Consider the following 23559-nt stretch of genomic DNA (forward strand, 5'->3'; position numbering starts at 1 on the left):
TAATTTAAAACAGCTATACACTTGGACCTTGAGGTGAGAAGTGATTTGATAAAGTCTTTCACTCATCAGCTATGGGTTTATAGTGCTTGTTCTGTTCTAGGCCCTGGGGCTTCAACCATATAACTATAAAAAGCACACCCCACCCCCATGGAGCTCATATTCTAATGGAGAAGACAGTAAGCAAATAGACAAATTTACTTCTGTCAGGTCATGACAAGTACTATAAAGATTCCCTGGTGGCGCAGTGGTTGAGAGTCCGCCTGCTGATGCAGGGGACACGGGTTCGTGCCCCGGTCCGGGAGGATCCCACATGCCTCAGAGCAGCTGGGCCCGTGAGCCATGGCCGCTGAACCTGCGCGTCCAGAGCCTGTGCTCCGCAATGGGAGAGGCCACAGCAGTGAGAGGTCCGCGTACCGCAAAAAAAAAAAAAAAAAAAAAAAAAGAAATGAAATACACCAGGGCTTCCCTGGTGGCGCAGTGGTTGAGAGTCCGCCTGCCGATGCAGAGGACACGGGTTCGTGCCCCAGTCTGGGAAGATCCCACATGCCGCGGAGCGGCTGGGCCCGTGAGCCATGGCCGCTGAGCCTGCGCGTCCGGAGCCTGTGCTCCGCAACAGGAGAGGCCACAACAGTGAGAGGCCCGAGTACTGCAAAAACAAAAAAACCCAAAAAAAAAAAAAGAAAAAAGAAACACACCAGGATAAGAGGATAAGGTGTGGCAGGGGCTGCTGCCTGAGGGAAAATAGGGCTTAGTGCTCAGGGGATTCTTCTCTGTAAAACTGTCAAGGCCCTTAAAATAAAGGGCAACGGAGATGTGAAATTAAGAATGTAAAAATATGTGCAGATGCCTTAAATAGATAAGTTTATCTTACTTTCCATCATAGTGCCTGGCAGAGAGTGGCCACTCAGTAAGTATTGGTTGAATGAATGACTTGCTAGGTGGTCTACAGAATGCCAGAGCCTTCAACCAGATGGTAAATTTCCCCTTCCAAGATAAGGAATGATAACCAGTTCATGGCTGATTCAAAAATGCCCACTTCTGTGCACCCCTATGTTCATAGCAGCACTACTCACAATAGCCAAGACATGGAAACCTAAATGTCCATCAGCAGATGAAAGGATAAAGAAGATGAAGTATATATATATCTATACATATACAATGGAATATTACTCAGCCATAAAAAGAATGAAATAGAGGCTTCCCTGGTGGCGCAGTGGTTGAGAGTCTGCCTGACAATGCAGGGGCCACGGGTTCGAGCCCTGGTCTGGGAGGATCCCACATGCCGCGGAGCAACTGGGCCCGTGAGCCACAACTACTGAGCCTGCGTGTCTGCAGTCTGTGCTCTACAACAAGAGAGGCCGCGACAGTGAGAGGCCCGTGCACCACGATGAAGAGTGGCCCCCGCTCACTGCAACTAGAGAAAGTCCTCGCGCAGAGACGAAGACCCAACACAGCCAAAAATAAATAAATAAATAAACAAATAATCTTTTTTTAAAAAATGAAATAATGCCATTTGCAGCAACATGGATGGACCTAGAGGTTGTCATACTAAGTGAAGTCAGTCAGAAAGAGAAAGACAAATATCATATGATATCACTTATATGTGGAATCTAAAATATGACACAAATGAACTTATCTACGAAACAGAAACAGACTCACAGACATAGAGAAGAGACTTGTGGTTGCCAAGGGGGAGGGGAGGTGGGGGAGGGAGGATTGCGTGTTTGGGATTAGCAGATGCAAACTATTACACATAGAATGGATTAACAACAGGGTCCTATTGTATAGCACAGGGAACTGTATTCAATATCCTGTGATAAACCATAATGGTTTCATGAAGAATATGAAAAAGAATGTGTGTGTGTATATATAGACAACTGAATCACTTTTCTGTACAGCAGAAATTAACACAACACTGTAAATCAACTATACTTCAATAAAATAAAATTTTTTTAAATGCCCACTTCTGGTGGGTCCCTAACCCTTGACCCAGCCAGCCATCAAGAGCTCAGCCTAGGGTATCCCTGTACCGAAGGGAAAAGGAAGTTCCATTTGTTGCCTTTATTGCATCTTCAGTAGCTTCTTGAGCAAACAGTGCTCACCAACTACCCAAAGCAACTCAGGCTCCCAAACCTCAGCTCTTCCATAGAATTTGTCCCCTAAACTTCAAACTCCATTTGGCTGTAAGTCAACAGAAAGGCAGGAAGTGGGTACGATGACTTTGTTATGAGGGGTTTTAGGTTCCAAATCTCCTTGCTCTTCCTTCCCTTTCTGTGGTGTCTGAAAATGCCGCCTGCTTCTGGCCCTCGCAAGATGCTTCGCCCTGAGGGCCTCCAGGTGTAGCTCGCTGACAAGTGGCTCTTGCAGGTGAGAAAAATGAGGACAATTTAGGTAAAGCCTACAACAACAGGCCTTCCTGCCAGAGTCCTGCCCTGATTACTGGTAGCAGGAAAGAAAGGGCCCTCATCCTCATCTGGGGGGCAAACTCAGGTTGCCAGAGTCTCTTTCCCCTATCGACGGCCCCGGATATCCTGCCGTGCCCCCATGAATCTCTTGGAGCTTCCCCATTTCTTCCCCAGAAGCCTACCTGAACTGTGGAATTCCTCCTGTTCTGGAGCTGTCTGCAGCCTCGTGGGCTTCCTGGCTTCAGAGCCTCCACTCCCCCAAGCTTCGGTCTTCACTGTCAGCCCTGTCCCTCACCCCAGCCCCTTCATGGTCACTACCCACACCCCAGAGTGACAGCCACATCCACAGAATAGGATGGCACAACACTGTTAATTGCTAATTTGGTTAACACCTGGCAACCCCAAGGGCTGCTGACATCACACCTACATAAACAGTGTGATTGTCCCCAGACAAAAGTGATATCTGCTCATTCACCTTTACACAGACAAGGTGGCACCAGTTTTGCCTACTCCCAAACCATTCTAATGAAATGACAGGGCTTAGAAGAAATGGAATGTTTCTTACCAACCTGAGCTGATTGTCATCAGGCAATTTCAGCCAAATTCCCATTACCAGTAAACCAATGAGTCAAAGTTAGCAGGAATGAAAGATCATGAATTCAACCATTAAACAAATATAATTGAGTGCCTGGCACTGTTCTAGGCCCCAGAGATAGGGCAGGCAACAAAACAAGCTTACAGAAAAGAAGGGAAAGAATGGAAACCGAAAACAGATAAAGAAACATTAGCATGTCAGACAGGTATAAGTACTGAGGAGGAAAAAAGGAGCCAGGACTTTCCAATATTTTATACTTAGGGTGGCATTTAAGGCAGCACCTGGCGTGTGGTAAGCCCTTAACATTTGTTGAGTGAATAAAAAACCTGCAGAGAATGTTAAGTTCTGAGTTATTTTCGTTGCTCTCTTCTGCTGCTCCCTCTTTCTCCTTTTTCTTTCTTTCATCAAAGCACTTTTATCATTTAGAACTCTACTAAAAAACTCCCCTATTAAAAAATGAACAATTGACAAAATTGAAAAACACAGGGGGCTAACAAACATATCACATTCCACCTTGCTCCAAATCAAAACCATTCAAAGTAGCACAGCAAAGAAGGGATTCTATGTTTCATCCAACAAACATATGAGATTTTTAAAACATCAGACTACAAAGTGGAGACAAGAACACAGAGAAACCAGCACTCTCGTGTGCAGTGCGAAGGAGGTGCCCCACGTGTGAGTTTTCCTGGCAGACAGTTTAGTGGCATGAGCCAGAAACTTACAAATATGCAGCCCTTGCGATCTAGCCTCTCCTAGGAATTTACCTGAAGAGAAGTCATCAAGGATGTGTGCAAAGATTTATCCATGAGGATGTTCATCAAAGCACTGTTTGGCAAAAAAATTAGAAACAACCTACACGAAAAGATCAGTTAAGTGGAATTATGTGATAGCCACACAATATAATAGTAGATAGCTGGTAACAATGATGGTATGAAAGAATATTAACAATGAAACAGATGAATAAAGCAGTTAACTCACAATATGTATAATAGGATTCCACTTTTGTAAAACAGAAATACATACATATGTTCTACATAGAAAATGTCTGGAAAGATAGATACCAAAATGATGTTAACAGCGGTCATCTATGGAAGGTGAGATCACAGGTAATTTTCTCTCATCTGTCCTTCCTTTTTTGTTTCTTTTCTGTATTTTTAACCAAAAATAATTAACTGTATAATTTTTAAAGTTTTTTTTAAAAAAAGAATGCATCCAAACTTGACAAAGCACGATCATTTCCTCAAAATTCTTTCCAAATGATTTTCCTAAGTTTGTGGCTTTAGGACCATTTTAAAATCCAGCCTTTCAGCCAAGTCACTCTAGCAGATACAAGAGTGACATGGCACTCAGGTGTTGGTAAGCTTCAGTAGGAGGGTTCCTAATTCTATAGCACAGATCATAAGAATTAATTCCCTTCCCTGGAGGTCCAGTGGTTAGGACTGTGTTTTCACTGCCAGGGGCGCAGGTTCAATCCCTGGTCAGGGAACTAAGATCCCTCAAGCCACGTGGCGTGGCCAAAAAAAACCAAAGAATTAATTCCTCCTGCTATGACTCCCTAGTTAGCCCAATCTGATGTTATTCTCTCCGGTAAACATATATGTGCTGGTTCCACAGGTGTAAAGTTTCCACCCCACAATCTTTTAAATGTCATATCTTCTACACATCCATTAACTGATGACATAATGATATTTGGACTTTGATAGAACCATCTGGGATGTCAACTATAGGTAATCTGGAATGTAAGGATTGCTTCTCTAGGGGTCACTTGTCTGGTGACCAGTGTCTAAATAAGGGGAACAATACCCTGACCATTTATAATTATAACCTAATATGGTAAAATGACAGTCCATGGGACCTCAGAGGCAATTTCATGCTAGTTTTCATCTATTCCTGTACAATAACAACACAGGCCTTGATGTCCACTTTGAAAATTGCAACAAGGGGGTTTTGGGGGCCTCTACATGGAAAATATCTTCTGCTCAAAATTAGGAGAAAGGGCTTTACTCAGGAGAGTCCTGGCCACAGAAGCCAATTTTGACTCATAAATGCTGAAATGCAGAAATAAAACATCCTAGGTTTGCTGTTAATCACAGTAGAAATGTCCCTTCTATGAAAAGAAAAGAAGCATCCCTTTGGAGGGATGCAGCCCAGGCAGAAGAGAAGACATTGATTAAAGTGCTGGGGGCAGGAGGAGCGGGGAGCAGAGGAGCCCTTTCCTCAAGCATGTTTTGCTGTTTCAACAATTTTCGAAAGTCTTCTGTTGACGGGATGGTTGTTAAAACCCTGATAAAAAGATAGTCGAGGGGGCTTCCCTGGTGGCGCAGTGGTTGAGAGTCCGCCTGCCGATGCAGGGGACACGGGTTCGTGCCCCGGTCTGGGAAGATCCCACGTGCCACGGAGCGGCTGGGCCCGTGAGCCATGGCCGCTGAGCCTGTGTGTCCGGAGCCTGTGCTCCGCAATGGGAGAGGCCACAGCAGTGAGAGGCCCGCATACCATAAAAAAAAAAAAAAAAAAAAAAAAGATAGTCGAGGAAGCATAGGACTTCCCTGGTGGCGTTGTGGTTAAGAATCCGCCTGCCAATGCAGGGGACACGGGTTTGAGCTCTGGTCCAGGAAGATCCCACATGCCTTGGAGCAACTAAGCCCATGCGCCACAACTACTGAGCCTGAGCTCTAGAGCCCATGTTCCGCAACAAGAGAAGCCATCGCCATGAGAAGCCCGCGCATGGCAACGAAGAGTAGCCCCTGCTCGCCTCAACTAGAGAAAGCCCGTGTGCAGCAATGAAGACCCAACACAGCCAAAAATAAAATTAAAAAATATATGTATATATAAAGCAAGAGGCCCAGACACACAGGGGAGGTGATCAAAGGGTGGCAAGATCCACCCTCCACCCCGAGCCAAAGGTGCAGGCACCACCCCTTCTCAGGGCTACCCACCCTGGTGTGAAAGCCCAGTCCCGCCTACTCGTCTTCCCTAACCTCCACTTTAGGAATTCAGGTGTTTACTCCTCTCTGGAGAATCAGCCCCATCATAGGTGATTCTGCTTCCCTTCTCTGAGCCTCAGTTTCTTTATCTGTAAAATGTGCAGGTTGGACCAGGTGATAACAGTTCCCGCACCCTCCTGGGGATGCTTAGACCCTGCCTCTCCTTGGCCAGTTTGCCCAATGTGATGGCACGGTCAGCCCTGTCCTAGATGGGTGGGGGTAGGTGATCAAGAACAGTCTCATTCCTGCCAGCGTTCCTTTGCTATGCCCCGGGATCGCTGAACTTGCAGAATAAACCGCCTTCAAGTGCATCTAACATCTGGTGTATTCGTTTCCTGAAGCTGCTGTAACAAATTACCACAAGCTTAGCGCTTAAAACAACCCAAATTGATTCTCTTACGCTTCCGGAGGTCAGATGTCCAAAATGAGACTTATGGGACTAAAATCAAGGTATTGGCAGGCCTGGTTCCTTCTGGAGTTTCCAGGGAGAACCAGTTCCTTGCCACTTTCAGCTTCTAGGGGCCACAGCATTCCTGAGCTCATGACCGCATCACTCCAGTGGCTGTTTCTGTTATCACATTGCCTTCTCTGACTCCTGCCTCCCTCTTATAAGGACCTTTCTGATTACGTTGGGCCCACCCAGATAATCCAGCCCAGCAGGAGGAAGAGGAGGAAGTTTATTCTCTGGGGAAACTAAACCAGAGAAGCTCCAGACCTGGGACACCGAGCATACTGGAGAGCAAGGCTGAATTAGTACAATATAAAGAGAAGTGGGGGACTTCCCTGGTGGTCCAGTGGTTAAGACTCCGTGCTCCTAATGCAGGGGGCCTGGGTTTGATCCCTGGTCAAGGACCTAAAGATCCCGCACACGGCAACGAAGATCCCGCACAAAGATCTCGCATGCCATGCTCAAACTAAGACCTGGCACAGCCAAATATTATAAATAAGTAAATAAATAAAGTTTAAAAAGGGGGGGGAAGCCGGAGAGGGAGGGGGAATACTTCAAAGGCTCAATATCAAATGAGACCCCAGCTTCCTTCCCTGATGGTCTCCCAGAATGCCAACAGCCTGTACCCTCCAAGCAGGAGATCGGAGAGCTCTTCTTAACAGGATAATCCCCCCATCGCAAAATCCTTAACTTACAACTGCAAAGTCCTTTTTGCCGTAAAAGGTAACATACTCACAGGTTCTGGAGATTAGGACCTGGACATCTTTGGGGGCTATTATTCTGCCTACCATATCTGATGCTCCAATTTTACCACCTTCACGATATTTGCCATTTCTGCTTTTCATCTTTGAATTTTTCTTCGAATCAGATCACTTTCTAAGAAAATGAACTTAAAAAATAATCATACTGGGGACTTCCCTGGTGGTCCGGTGGGTAAGACTCCGAGCTCCCAATGCAGGGGGCCCGGGTTCGATCCCTGGTCAGAGAACAAGATCCCACATGCCGGAACTAAGAGTCCACGTGCTGCAACTAAACGATGCCACACACCACAACTAAAAAAAGATCCCATATGCCACAACAATTATCTCGCATGCCAGAACTAAGACCTGGTGCAACCCAAATAAATAAATAAATATTAAAAAAAAAAAATCAGGGCTTCCCTGGTGGCGCAGTGGTTGGGAGTCCGCCTGCCGATGCATGGGGACACGGGCTCCTGCCCCAATCCAGGAAGGCCCCACATACCGTGGAGCGGCTGGGCCTGTGAGCCATGGCCGCTGAGCCTGCGCGTCCAGAGCCTGTGCTCTGCAGTGGGAGAGGCCACAGCAGTGAGAGGCACGTGTACCGCAAAAAAAAAAAAAGAAAAAATCATATCTATGAAATTATAGAATTGATTGCTAGCCATATTTTCCCTACTATTTCATAAGTTAAACACATAACTATTAAGATGTCAAATGTTCAAGGACCTATGTACAGCACAGGGAATTCTACTCAATATTCTGTAATGGCCTATATGGGAAAAGAATCTAAAAACAAGTGGATACGTGTATATGTATGACAGATTCACTTTGCTGTATACCTGAAACAAACACAACATTGTAAATCAACTATACTCCAATAAAAATTTTTAAAAATATATATATATACATTAAAAAAGATGTCTGTACACCTGAAAATATCACAACATTGATCAACTATACTCCAATACAAAATAAAAAGATTTTTTAAATGTCAAATGTTCATCTCTGCACCACATAACATCACTGTGTGTGCCACCAGTAGTACACAGACTGTCCTTTGGGGGAATAAAATAGAATCCAGCCTCCTGATTTTACAGAATAGGGTAATTTATCCAAGCAGGCACAGCAGCAAACAGCAAAACTGCAGCTACACCCACGACTTCTTCCTCCTATCTCCGTGCTCATTAATCACAGCTTGAAAGGATGTCAGCTTTTTCTTAATAGCATCTCGCGTTGGTGATTCATATCATTTAGGGCTCAGTTTCCCTTCGGCTACACTCCCGGATATTTTATATTTGGAAAGTGGGGTTTCCTATTGCTTCCCCTATGGACCAACATCCATACATCCTTCTTATCTGTGTTGAGCAGAGGGTGTTTACTTGACCCATATCTGGACAGCATCCAGGTCCCAGGGAAGAATGCACTGCAAAGGGAGGTCTGAGCCAGTGGTGACTTTGTACTGTGCCCCTTGGCATGTGTCCCAACTGCTGACTGAACCTGGAAACAGCTTTTAAGAAGACAGAGTTCCTTTCCAATACACAGGGTGTGGGATGATATAATTGCCCTCCTTTTACATAACAACTGGCATGCAATAAAAATAGCTTTCAGAAACGAAGTTGAGTTATTTGTAGTGAGGTGGATGGACCTCGAGTCTGTCATACACAGGGAAGTAAGTCAGAAAGAGAAAAACAAATACCATATGCTAACACATATATATGGAATCTAGAAAAAAAAAAAAGGTACTGATAAACCTAGTACCTAGTTGCAGGGCGGGAATAAAGAGGTAGACATAGAGACTGGACTTGAGGACATGGGGTGGGAGGGGGAAGCTGGGGCGAACTGAGAGTAGCATCGACGTATATACACTACCGAATGTAAAATAGTTGGCTGGTGGGAAGCAGCAGCATAGCACAGGGAGATTGGCTCAGTGATTTGCGATGACCTAGAGGGGTGGGATAGGGAGGATGGGAGGGAGGCTCAAGAGAGAGGGGATATGGGGACACGTGTATGCATATGGCTGATTTGCTTTGCTGTGCAACAGAAACTAACACAGTATTGTGAAGCAATTACACTCCAATAAATAACTATTAAAAAAATTAAAAATTAAAAAAAAGCATTTATTGGATACTTCATCTGGGACAGGTCCTGTGATAAGTGCTTTACACACATCCATTTACAACAACCCTATGAAGTAGCTATTAGTGTTCCCGCTCTACAGTTGAGAACACCATGTCTCAGAGAAGTTAAGCAACTTGTCCAGAATCACACAGCTAGTAGGACAAAGTCTATATTCATAGAACCTCAGAAGATAAGAGAACTTAGAAATCTACCTGAGATGAGGAATGCCAATGAGGAAACCAGAGAGGTTGAGCAACCTGCCCAAGGACACACAGTTTAATGGCAGACTCAGGGACAAAATTCAGGTCTTCAACTCTCAGAACAGTTTGTTCTTTCAGGTTTTCTCTCTCTTAAGCTATTATTTCTTGGATGATTTTTTTCAGATGCCTGCCTGGTCAGCTTCTTTTTTCTCATTATTGCATACATCTCTCCTCCCTACTGCTTTTGCCCCTCATCATTTTCTCTCTAATTGAAAGCTGTGGAGGAATCTAATGAGAATCCCAGAGTGACCCTTCCCCATCTCTCCCTCTGACCCACAGAAAAAAAAAAGTGCTAGAAAAATCTCCCTGAGTCTGTATACATTAACTTGGAATGAGAAATAATTTAACCAGAAAAGGATCAACGTTTACCTTCATCCTTTCCCCCTCCAAAAAGAAATTGCTAAGCAGATACACAGTGGAAAACAAGGTTATATGGGGACATGATCAAAAGAGGAAATTGTTAATGCAAATTTTAACCCAGTAAGACCCTAAATGTCCATCAAAGGGAACTGACTGAATCAATGATCATATATCCACACAATGGAATACCAGGTAGCCACGAATGATAATGTAATAGAACACTGTGTAATAATATGAGAAGAAATTATGATTAGTAAGTCGAAAGCATGAATACAAAATAAAATGACTCCGCTTTTATTTTTATAACTATATACCCACAGGAAAAAAAAAGACTGGAAGGATATATTTATAACTGGTGGCTATCTCTAGGCGATTTATATTTTCTTTTTTGTGTTTATCTGTATTTTCCAAATTTTCTATACTGAACAGATTACTTTTATAATCCAAGGGAGAAAAAAATTCATCAAATTCTTGACATAGTCATTAAGAACTGCTGTTTTCTGAAGCTTATGCTCTGAGATTGCATATACAAGAAAATAAGGGATCGACCACAAACCTCTTTCCTGAGCTGGCCATATGTTAACAATTTAACAATTATTCTACTCCAGTAGAAAGATGAGCAATGAAGATAAATAAGTGGTTCACTGAAGAAACACGAACGGCCAATAAACACGTGAGAATATCTTCAATCGTTTCATTAATAACTTTTAAAATGACAATGAGACATTTTTACTTATCAAATTATCAGAGTTTAAAACAAATGATAGGGACTTCCCTGGCAGTCCAGTGGTTAAGACTTTGCCTTCCAACGCAGGTGGTGCAGGTTCGATCCCTGGTCGGGAGCTAAGATCCCACATGCCTTGTGGCCAAAAAAAAAAAAAAAACATAGAGCAGAAGCAATGTTGTAACAAATTCAATAAAGACTTTAAAAAAATAGTCCATCAAAAAACATCTTTAGGGGCTTCCCTGGTGGCGCAGTGGTTGAGAGTCTGCCTGCCAACACAGGGGACGCGGGTTCATGCCCTGGTCCGGGAAGATCCCACATGCCGCAGAGTGGCTGGGCCCGTGAGCCATGGCCGCTGAGCCTGCGCGTCCGGAGCCTGTGCTCCGCAACGGGAGAGGCCACAACAGTGAGAGGCCCGCGTAGCGCAAAAAAAAAAAAAAAAAAAAAAAAAAAAATCTTTAAAAAATAAAACAAATGATAATACCCAGTGCTGGTAATAGTGTGAGGAAGCCAACACTCTCAGACAACACTGGTCCAAGTGAAAATGCTACAACTATAGCAGTTACCACAATGGATTGAATACAAGTATCTCCACTTCCTCCTGAAACGTCACAAAAAAGACAGGACAAATTTTAAAAGGTAGAAACCCATCAGGACAGAGTACGAGAGAGCAGACGTCAACAGACTTGGAAGACAGAAAGCAGAATGGTGAATGGCAGCTGATGGACTGCATCAGAGAAGGCTGGAAACTGAATGCCAACCAGAAGCAAGCAGGGTGTGCCTCTGAACCACAGAAAGGCCCAGGAATTGGAGATACCAGCTATGTCAGAAGACAGGGCGGGGTGGAGCCAAAAACAGGAAGGGCTGTTGAAAGCACAGTGTGTTTACAAAGCACTCAGACTTCACAGCCCAGGTAACTGACCAGCCAAGGCATTTAGCTCTCCCCCTGCCCAGCAGGAGGAGGACGCTTCTCCTCTGGAGAAACTAAACCAGAGAAGCTCCAGACCTAGGGACACTGTGCACACCAGAGGGCAAGGCTGTCACTACACTAGAAAGGGATGTGGGATAAAGGGAGGGAGGATTCTTCAAAGGCTTCATGTCAAACGATGAGACCCCAAATTCCCTCCCCTACTGACCCTCCAAGAATGCTGGCAGCCTGGATTCTACCCTCCAGGCAGGAGATCAGAGAGTCTTTCTCAACAGAACCAGATGGCTTGGGACTTCCCTGGTGGCGCAGTGGTTAAGAATCTGCCTGCTAACGCAGGTGACACGGGTTTGAGCCGTGGTCCGGGAAGATCCCACATGCCTTGGAGCAACTAAGCCCGTGCTCCACAACTACTAAGCCTGCGCTCTAGGGCCTGCAAGCCACAATTACTGAAGCCCACGCCCTAGAGCCCGTGCTCCGCAACGAGAAGCCACAGCAATGAGAAGCCCGCGCACCGCAACGAAGAGTAGCCCTCACTCGCCGCAACTAGAGAAGGCCTGCATGCAGCAACAAAGACCCAACGCAGCCAAAAATAAACAAATAAATAAATTTATTTTTAAAAACAAAGAAAATGAAATAAAAGTAACCTCAAACCCTGAGAATGCCGTCTTATAGTTTACAAAACACTTTCACAATCATTGTCCTGCTCAAGCATCACAAACATCCCACAAAGCAGAGACATTTTACAACTGTGTAGACCAGAAAACAGGTTCAGAGGAAAGGGACTTGCCCATAAGTAAGGCAAGAAGCCAAGACTTAATCACAAGCCCTCAGCTTGGCAAAATTGCAAGCAACACACCAGCTGTATCTCAGTCAACCTCAGATAAACCTGTCTGAACCCAAGGGGCTCTCTCTGCAACCCAGAAAAATGCTACCTGGGCAGCTCAGGTAATACACAACCAAATCAAGGTGATGGGATTTCAGGAAACCACCAAACCACCAAAGCCAACCCCTGGTCTCCCCCCACCCACAGGGACACAGCCAACTTCACAAACTGACCTCAGCTTCTGACAGTCCCCCAACCACATGGACAGAGAGGGTCCACCAGGAGCCCCCCACCCCGACTCTGGCGTGTTGCCAGCTGGCCCTCACCTGGCCCAGACCTTGTCCAAGCTGACCCACCACTCCCCACCATCCCAACGTACCTGGTCCTGTGTCCCAGCCCTCGCTGATCCCATCAACTGCTGCGGGAGCTGAAGCCGCTGAAACAAAATATAAATCAACAGGAAATGTGAGAATCACCTTCTGACAAAAGAGGCACAAGGACAGGAAGTGGGTTCAGGCCAGGAAGGCTGGGGCCGGCCTTCTAGAAGTGAGGCAACTCTGCCAGCCTCATCGCTCAGCTGTTGTTGAACAAGACTTCAGGGCTGGGGAAGGGAAAAAAAGAAATTCAAGCCCTAACTCTTTAGCCAGAACTTCAAGCTTCCCCATGTCCACTATATGCATGTATGTCTCCGGCCTTGTATTTGAGGGGAACGGCGAGGGGAAGAAGAGATGCACAGAGCCTAGCAGAGCACACACGTGGTACTTAAAAAAAAGAACTTGAAGTCAGATAACCTCCACCTACCATTTTTAGCGGCGAGACCTTGAACGGGTTGCCGTGCGTCTCGGCATTTTCCCAAAATGAAATGCTGTACTGACCTCACACTATTGTTTGGGCTTAAATGAGATAACGTGTGTAATTGGCTTCATATGCATCCAATTAGTCTCTTTAGTGGGTTGTAGTGTCCCCCCTCCTTTCTGCCTCTCCAAATCTGACCCACTCCTTAAGTCTTTGTCAGGTCAGACCATCCTGGTCTGAAGAGTCACCCCAAAAACCTCTCACCTCCACAGCGGCTGCAGGTCCCGTGTGTCATTAAGTCCCACCACGTAGGACAAGCACCATTGCTAAGAACTGCGACTGAGGCCCTTCACTGATAATTCCTTCCCAAGGCAATGTTTATCTCCCCAAGGTCACCCAGAGAGGGAAAGGGCTGCATGGATTTGTCTCTGTATCCCCAGGAGCATCCAGCAGAGCACTGGAAGTTAGTCCATAAATGTTCATGGACCTTTAAGACGCTACGGAGCTTTCAGACTGACTTCTGGGCAGCTGGGGAGCATGCCCACCCCGCCCTGGAGGAGGCTTATGCAGGATTTCAAGTGATTGCAAGAGGACCCACCTGTGGGTGTCAGTGGGGCACCATCTGAAAACAACATCATGCACTGGAATGCAGTTACATTTGGACCAGAGGGACATCCTTTGAAGATGGTACTTTTAAACCAGTAATAGAATTTTCTCAAGAGTATCCAAATATACTGCCAGCTGTTAGGTTTTTATCCAAAATGTTTCATCCGAATGTGTAGGCTGATGGTAGCATATGTTTAGATATCCTTCAGGATCAGTGGAGTCCAATATATGAAGTATCTTCTCTCTTAACATCAATTCAGTCCCTGCTGGATGAACCAAATCCAAATAGTCCAGCCAATAGCCAGGCAGCACAGCTTTATCAGGAAAACAAATGAGGATATGAGAAAAGCGTTTCGGCCATTATTGAACAAAGCTGGAATGATTCATAATACACAACTGGTCTGTTAATCTTTTTCATCATTGTTGTGTATAATTTACCTCGCAATAGGCTAACAAATTTTAAGTGCCACAGGTTTTAAAGATTCTGCAGAAAAAAAAAGTCCTTCAGTTTAGAACCTACAAAAGCTAGTGTATCTTGATTAATGTACTTTTTATTGCATGGTGTGAACTAAGTTGTTGCTTACATAAATGTGTAATATATCCTGCTTGTATTTTTTCCAAGTGTATAATGTTAGTGTGGAGTTTTCATGACAGAATATGCACATTTTGTAAATCTGTCCTTTTTTCAAATATTGAATACCTTATTTTTGAATTCTTTAGATTTTTTAATTGGAGGAAAACACTTAAAGCTTTTTATATATGAACATTACACGTAAAGCCGTTAAAATACATAACTTGAGGGCAAAAAAAAAAAAAAAAAAAAAGATGCTATGGGGCTTCCCTGGTGGCGCAGTGGTTAAGAATCCGCCTGCCAATTCAGGGGACCTGAGTTCAAGCCCTGGTCCGGGAAGATCCCATATGCTGTGTAGCAACTAAGCCCTTGCACCACAACTACTGAGCCCACATGCCACGACTACTGAAGCTCACGAGGCTGGAGCCTGTGCTCCGCAACAAGAGAGGCCACTGCAATGAGAAGCCCATGCACCGCAATGAAGAGTAGCCTCCGCTCGCTGCAACTAGAGAAAGACGCGCACAGCAGCGAAGACCCAATGCAGCCAAAAATAAATAAATAAATTTATATATTTAAAAAAAAAGATGCTATGGAAACACCGCCCTATTTAACGCATTTCGGTAAACTCCGGCAACTGGGCTGAGGTTGCCACTGCAATGGTTTTGCAGGCTGTGGCAGAGCCTTGCAGGAGGGCAGGACCAGGGTGATCCCTGGCTCCTCTTAGCTCTTCTCACAACCTCTAAAGCCCCTAAAGATGTGAAATGGGGGAGTGTGATGAACGCTGCAGCTCAAGCTGCCTGGAAATACTGCTTCCCATCCTGCCCCCATCTCCCGAAGGAAGCCCGCGTAGCTTGCAGCCTACTTAAATCTCCCTCAAAAGCAGCCTTACAAGCAGCCTTACGTTTACAACCTGATCAGGAGACCTGCTCTCCTCCTGGCTCTCTGTCCTCAGCCAGATGACAAAAAGGTCCCCTTTTTTTCAGATGACAGATATCTTGATAGCTCAGATGGCATCTTCTTAAGGATTGCCCCTCACCTCTTGCTCCCTCCAAGGTACCACCCCACCAGGGCTGCCCGTCTCCATACTTCACATAGTGTAGCCCCAAGCCTTGTTGAGGCTTACTAGGCACCAGGCACTGTGGTGTTTTACATACAATATCCTGCTTTAACCTTCAAATAACTCTCTAAGTAAAGGCCACCACCATTCCCATTTTACAGATGAGGAAACTGAGACCCCAAGAGGTCACGCAACTGGCCCAACTTTAACTTGTAGACATTTCAGATTTTACTCCAGGGATTTTACTCCAGGAAGCTGCAAACTCTCCCACCTCCCACATCGCACAGAGAAAGGACCTTAGAGTCAGCATGTTCTAAGTTTCGGAACTACTGAGTGTGAGTCATCACCACGGAGCTAGTTAGAAACGCAGAACCTCAGGCCCCACCCCAGTCCGATTGAATTATAATTTGCATTTTCACAAGAGAACCAGGTGATCGCTTTGCTCATCAAGGTTTGAGCCACTGAATTGAAGAGAAGATGCAATACAGGTGCCCACAGGCAAAGCAAGCATAGAAAAAGAACCCCACAGGGCTCTAGATCTTGGGGATTTTGCCTCTAGAGCAGGGCTCCCCAACCCCCAGGCCGTGGACGGTACCGGTCCGCAGCCTGTTAGGAACCGGGCCGCACAGGAGGAGGTGAGCAGTGAGCGGCGGGCGAGCCCGAGAAGCTGCTGCTCCTCATTGCTCTCCGTGGCTCGCATGACCGCCTGAACCACGCCCCCACCCCCACCCCCACCCCCACCCCGTCCGTGGAAAAATTGTCTTCCACAGAAACCCATCCCCCGTGCCAAAAAGGTTGGGGACCGCTGCTCTAGAAGAATCACAAAGCCAAAAATTAGGGGTCCGAAGCTCCCGGGGCCTCAGTTTCCACTTCCTAGGCGCTCAAGCAAAATCTCAACTCTGCAAGTCTGGAGAGCAATCGGACGTCTTTAGAGCGCCACCTGGTGGTCGTGATTAGCTTTGCATCACACGTCTCTGCTCCAGGCATCCCCTCCCAAAGCGGCAGCTACTTGTGTGCAGCGGCTGAGCCTTCTCTTGGGGATTTTTGTAGTTTTTCCCAGCCCGGTTTATTTCTCTTCCTTCTTTAGACTTCAACATTCACCATTCGTTATTCCTATCACTGGTTTAGATAACTCCATACTCTCTAAATGACAATAATGCAGCACCTCAGGTTTGCTTGCTCCCTTGACCTCAGTTCAGTTCAATTGATTAGGGGTGTAAAGCCTAAGACTTGACCATTTCTCTTTTCACTAACATCAAAGCAAGTGGTGAAACCAGGCCCTAAGTGTTACAACCAAGGCATAAAGATTTAAAACTGATCCCTAGAAGAAAGTATTTGCAACATTCACATGGACATATTCCTACTTACCTATATTTACATCCATCTAAAATCAATAGCAGAAGGAAAGCATCCGAATAGTATACAGGGCAAAAGATACAGGTAAGCTCATAGCAGAAGAAATATAATTAGTCAAAGACATTTTTAAGAAATGTCCCTATTTTAAACCTTTCTTTCTTTTTTTTTTTTTGCAGTACGTGGGCCTCTCACTGTTGTGGCCTCTCCCGTTGCAGAGCACAGGCTCCAGACACGCAGGCTCAGTGGCCATGGCTCACGGGCCTAACCGCTCCGCGGCATGTGGGATCCTCCCGGACCGGAGCACGAACCCGTGTCCCCTGCATCAGCAGGCGGACTCTCAACCACTGCGCCACCAGGGAAGCCCTCTTACCTTCTTTTGAATTAGATTTTTTAAATTATTGCCTCTCTCATTATTCAAATTATACACTCTTTCACTATTATTTTAATGGTTATCAAGCAATCCCACTCCCCAGCTAATGCAAGAATCTTAGGATTGATTTAACTCCATATATCCTCCTCCTGCTTTTTGGCTATTATTGTCAAGTATTTTAATTTTTCATGCATTTTTAAACTTAAGGTATTATCAATATTATTCTATACAGTCAATATTCGTGTATTTTTCCCACACATTTACCTCTTGTCATTCATTCATTCCTGCATGTCTTTGCTTCCATTGGGGTCACTTTCATTCTGCCTAAAGAATGTTCTTTAGTAGTCCTTTTAGTTCAGCTCTCTTGGCAATGAAGTGTCTGTTTTCGTTTGTAAACCTCTTTGTTCCACCTTCATTTTTTTTTTTAATTAATTAAAGTCTTTTTTAATTTTTTTTTTTTTTTTTTTTGGCTGCGTTGGGTCTTCGTTTCTGCGCACGGGCTTTCTCTAGTTGTGGCGAGCAAGGGCCACTCTTCAATGTGGTTCATGGGCTTCTCATTGCCGTGGCTTCTCTTGTTGCGGAGCATAGCCTCTAGGCACACGGGCTTCAGTAGTTGTGGCTCGTGGGCTCTAGAGTGCAGGCTCAGTAGTTGTGGTGCATGGGCTTAGTTGCTCAGCAGCATGTGGGATCTTCCCAGGCCAGGGCTCAAACCCGTGTCCCCTGCATTGGCAGGTGGATTCTTAACCACTGTGCCACCAGGGAAGCCCTCAATTTTTTAAAATAATCTTTGACTTTGGTTTTCAGAAGTTTTACTAGTTTGCCCAGGTAGGGATTTTTTGTATTTATTTTGCTTCAGATTTGGAGAGTTTCTTAAATCTGTGTTTTAATGTCTTTCACTAATACTGTAAAATTTGTAATCAGTAACTCTTCACCTATTGCTTTAGAATGACTCACTCACTCTTCTTGAGTCCAATTAAATGTATTTAGACCTTTACATCACATTCCATACTCTCTTATGCTCTTTTCTGTATTTTCCATCTTTTTTTTCCCACTCCCGTGCTTCAGACTGCATATTTTCTACCCATCTGTCTTTCAGTTTACTAATCCTGTCTTCTGTTATATCTAACCGGCTGTTGGGAATTCCCTGGCAGTCGGTCCAGTGGTTAAGACTCGGCACTTTCACTGCTGTGTCCTGGGTTCAGTCCCTGGTCAGGGAAATAAGATCCCACAAGCCTCCCAGTGTGGCCCAAAAACAAACAAACAAGCAAACAAACAAACTGCTGTTAAACCCATCTATAGAGTTTTTTTGTTTTGGTTTGGTTTTTGGTTTGGGTTTTTTGTTTTTTTTCCTGTTTTTAAGTAATTGTATTTTTCAATTCTAGAGTTTCCACTTGGTTCTTTTAAAAAAATTGTTTCTAGTTCTCCATCTACTTTCTTGAATGTATTAGAGTCCATGTACAATAATACCAATATCTTTTTCTCCTTCAGGTCTACTGTTTATTTTTTTCTCTTGGTTTTTGTTCATTTGGTCTTGTCTCTTAGTATATCTGTTAACTTGTGTTAAATGTTGGATGCTGTGTAGAATGAAAAACCATAGAGGCTCTGGATTATGTTATTTCTCCAGAAGAGACGGAAATTTCTGGGTTTTTTCTTTTGTTTGGGGGGGTGGTTTTGTTGTTGTTGTGTTTTTTTGTTGTTGTTGTTGTTTGCAGGCAGTTAGAGTAGGGTTAAATCATTTAATACAGTCAGGAACTGAGATGTTTCTGGCTTTGTATGGGCTGGTATGTTTCTGGATTGCCCTTGCTCCTAGATCATAGCCCTTCAGGGATCTCCGCTGAAACCCTGAAGTGTTTCTCAGGTCCCTCTTTCTTGTCAGATCCTGAACTCCTGAGCCTTGTGATAATACCAAAACTTTAGGCCACCATTTTCTGCTCAGCCTCAATGCCTCCCAAGCAAATCAGCAAATTACTGTAAGAAATTTCCTTAAGGAAAGCAGTGGAAATGATCCCCCTCACTTCAAAGGGTTTTCCTTCTGTGCAGGATCCTGGTTACTTAAGTTCTGCCCATTTGGCTACTCTCTAAAGCCTTAAAACAGCTGTGAGTGTGTGTGGGGGGTGGGGGGGAATCTAATTTTTACATTGTTCTCTAAAGGAATCCTAGCCTGATACAAGCTACTCTGTCATGACCAGAAGCAAAAATCAACTAATGTACATTTTTTTTTTACATCTTTTTTTTTTTTTTTTTTTTTTGCGATACGCGGGCCTCTCACTGTTGTGGCCTCTCCCGTTGCGGAGCACACGCTCCGGATGTGCAGGCTCAGCAGCCACGGCTCACGGGCCCAGCCGCTCCGCGGCATGTGGGATCTTCCCAGACCGGGGCATGAACCCGTGCCCCCTGCATTGGCAGACGGACTCTCAACCACTGCGCCACCAGGGAAGCCCCTTTTTTACATCTTTATTGGAGTATAATTTCTTAACAATGATGTGTTAGTTTCTGCTTTATAACAAATTTAATCAGTTATACATATACATATGTTCCCATATCCCCTCCCTCTTGCGTCTCCCTCCCACCCTCCCTATCCCACCCCTCCAGCCGGTCACAAAGCACCGAGCTGATCTCCCTGTGCTATGCGGCTGTTTCCCACTAGCTATCTACCTTATGTTTGGTAGTGTATATATGTCCATGCCTCTCTTTCGCTTTGTCACAGCTTACCCTTCCCCCTCCCCATATCCTCAAGTCCATTCTCTAGTAGGTCTGTGTCTTTATTCCTGTCTTACCCCTATGTTCTTCATGACATTTTTTTTCTTAAATTCCATATATATGTGTCAGCATACAGTATTTGTCTTTCTCTTTCTGACTTACTTCACTCTGTATGACAGACTCTAGGTCCATCCACCTCATTACAAATAGCTCAATTTCGTTTCTTTTTATGGCTGAGTAATATTCCATTGTATATATGTGCCACATCTTCTTTATCCATTCATCCGATGATGGACACTTAGGTTGTTTCCATCTCTGGGCTATTGTAAATAGGGCTGCTATGAACATTTTGGTACATGACTCTTTTTGAATTATGGTTTTCTCAGGGTATATGCCCAGTAGTGGGACTGCTGGGTCATATGGTAGTTCTATTTGTAGTTTTTTAAGGAACCTCCATACTGTTCTCCATAGTGGCTGTACCAATTCACATTCCCAACAGCAGTGCAAGAGTGTTTCCTTTTTTCCACACCCTCTCCAGCATTTATTGTTTCTAGAAAAAGATAATTCTGGGGACTTCCCTGGTGGCGCAGTGGTTAAGAATCTGCCTGCTAACGCAGGGGACACGGGTTTGATCCCTGGTCCGGGAAGATCCCACATGCCGCGAAGTAACTAGGCCCATGTGCCACAACTGCTGAGCTTGCGCTCTAGAACCCACAAGCCACAACTACTGAGCCCACGCACCACAACTACTGAAGTCACGGGCCTAGAGCCCATGCTCCGCAGCAAGAGAAGCCACCACAATGAGAAACCCACGCAATGCAATGGAGAGCAGCCACCACTCGCCGCAGCTAGAGAAAGCCCATGCGCAGCAACGAAGACCCAACACAGCCAAAAATAAATAAATAAAATTAATAAATTTTTTTAAAAAATGAGAGTGTATGGGAGTACCCTGGTAGTCCAGTGGTTAGGACTCTGAGCTTCCCTTCCACTGCAGGGGGCACAGGTTCAATCCCTGGTGGGGGAGCTGGGATCCACAAGCTGCAGGGCGTGGCCAAAAAATAATAATAATAAAATAAAAATTAAAATGAGGGTGTAAGAGAAAATTTATTGGGGAGCACAAGATAACAATTGAAAAAAATCAGATCCTGAAAGTATTTATTCAGTGTGATCCCACTTATTTTTAAATCATCACATATTACAATTATATATTATATAATATCTAATTATCTTTAGCATATCATATATATATACATATATAATAATATATATAGGGGCTGGAAGAATAAACACCAAAATAGTTATAATAGTTATGTGTAGAGGTGGTATAGAGCTTATGTTTTTCCTTTTCGCGTGTGCTTGTATGAAATTTCCACTTTTTTTCAACACTAGTGCTATTTTTTTTTTTTTTTTTTCGGTACGCGGGCCTCCCACTGTTGTGGCCCCTCCCGTTGTGGAGCACAGGCTCCGGACGCGCAGGCTCAGCGGCCATGGCTCACGGGCCCAGCCGCTCCGCGGCATGTGGGATCTTCCCGGACCGGGGCACGAACCTGTGTCCCCTGCATCGGCAGGCGGACTCTCAACCACCGCGCCACCAGGGAAGCCCACTAGTGCTATTTTTATAATCAGAAAAAATACAAAAAATTTTTTTTCACTCCTGACTCTGTCCCTGACCCTGGTCTTACCTGTCTCAAGCATTGAGACCTCTCAGCTGTCAGGGAGGCTTTCAGTTCTGGGATGAAGAGTGAAGACTCAGAAAATCCTCCAACAAAGACTGATGTCAAGCAGTCTTTCTTCTGCAGCTGCCACCACCCCCAGGAAGTGGGGAGAGGTTTCCCTTCCACATACCGCCCAGCGAGCAAATCTCTGGGCTTCCCCGCTCTTTAGCTTCCCTTCCCCCACCTGTCTCAGACCATCTCGGCCCCCTGCAGTTGGCGATTTGGGGTCTGTGTGTTTTACGACAGTGGGAGGGCGTGGGGCGGGGCCTACGCAGACCAGGTGAGTTGCAGGACGCAGCCCACGGCGCCTCGTGCGCGGCTGCGACGTGACTCAGCCTTCCTGCTCTCCCAGTACCCCACCTCTGCTGCCTTCTGTCTCCTCCTGCAGCCCGCACCTTCGGGTGACCGTCCGTCCTTGCCAGTTTCATTCTCAAGTCCAAGCTATTTTTCTCCTTTTCTCAGGATTCCTTCGGTTGATCTCACTCTGTGGCTTCCCGTCCAATGGGCTCTCAAGCATTGAAAGCCAGCCTCGGGCTCAGCCTTGAAAAATCCTGAAGTGGCCTCTTTCAGCTCAGATCCCGAGCCGCTGTGGCTCTGGACCTTGGGGGTCGTCATCCCCCAATCGTACGTCTCAGATCAGCGTGCGCCAAGGCCCGTGCGTGCCACGACTTCCGGTGGTACACAAGAGAAACTTTTTATTTTTTTACTTAACAGTACGTATTCATTTTGCTGTTTATTAAAAATATAATTAGAGCATCAGACCTGTGATTTCACAGAATGGATGCTCAGAATGAGAGAGAGTAGGTTTTTGTTGCTGTTGTTTAAAGAAAAATCAAAAATCTACTTAGGTGTGGCAAAAATTACCAAGACAAACCACTAAATTAAGATTTCCCCGGGGGGGATTCCTCCTTTAAAAGCCCCAGATTCCGGACACAAGTCCCTCCCTCTTCCCCGGCCCATCTTCCCTCCTCTCCCCAGACTCACCTCCTGGAGAACCTGTCCAAGATCATGCTTTTTCAAAAACAACATTGGTGTACAGTGGCTGAGTAAGGCTCTACCCCGGTGGTGGGCTCACCCTCCTGTCTCCAGGCAGACCTGAGGTTTTCAGTCCACTATGACTTTGAGGGGGGAGTCTTGGTATGGATTCCAAAGGCGTCTAGAATAGAAAGGAGAATGACTTTGAGAGAATGCATTGTCCAAACTTCTCTTGTGCACCACCCCTCCACACACACACACCCCATACACGTGAGCTAGGCTTCAGAGGTTACCTTTATTCATTTAACAAACATTGATAGGGACTTCCCTGGCGGTCCATTGGTTAGGACCCCGAGCTTTCACTGAGGAGAGCCTGGGTTCAATCCCTGGTCGGGGAACTAAGATTCCACATGCTGCCTGATGCGGCCCAAAGGAAAAAAGCAAACAAACAAAAAAACACATTGATTTATTGAGCACTATTGCTAGACACCAGGCCCACAAAAATGGACAGAGATGAGTTAGGATCCCCTCCTTCAAGGTCTTAAAAGTTAAAGATGCCAGAGGGGAGGTGATGAGGTAGAAAGGCATTCCAACCAGGAAAAAAAAAATTTTTTTAAAGACATAAAAAAAAAATCACAGAGCCCCAGAAGCCCGAGGCCTTCAAGGTATCTAAACTAAAAGCCAGCACTTTGGCCACACCGCGTGGCATGAGACAGCCAAGGGCAAGGGGATGTCCAGAGACAGTCTGGGGAAGGCAGTGAGGCCCTCACGTGCCGGCTGAGGAGGGTGAGCTTTGTACTGAGGGCAGTGGGGAGCCAGGGATGGAACTCTTCAGAGGGAGGAGAGGGATGCAGGGTAACATCTGTGAAGATGCTCTTTGGCTGCTGTGTGCTGGGCTGCAGGTTGGACTGAGGGGGCTGAGGGCCAAGGGGGGCGAGTTGGGAATGAGAGCAGCCCTTGTCCGCCTACCAAGCCAGGTGCCCTGGCAGGGCCTGTGTTCTGTTCAAAGGCCCCAGGTCTCCCCTGTGCTAC

At 45.4% G+C, this 23559-nt stretch overlaps 1 pseudogene across 1 annotated transcript; it reads left to right on the plus strand.

The window, feature by feature from the left end:
* The first annotated feature begins 13714 nt into the window (after window positions 1-13714).
* Window positions 13715-14172, plus strand: LOC307068161 (ubiquitin-conjugating enzyme E2 B-like; annotated as a pseudogene). Its single transcript has 2 exons — window positions 13715-13864; window positions 13960-14172. The product of its transcript is annotated as a ubiquitin-conjugating enzyme E2 B-like (transcript).
* The last annotated feature ends 9387 nt before the right edge of the window (window positions 14173-23559 follow it).

The sequence above is a fragment of the Hyperoodon ampullatus genome (assembly GCF_949752795.1).
Source record: "Hyperoodon ampullatus genome assembly, chromosome: 19".
Taxonomy (NCBI): domain Eukaryota; kingdom Metazoa; phylum Chordata; class Mammalia; order Artiodactyla; family Ziphiidae; genus Hyperoodon; species Hyperoodon ampullatus.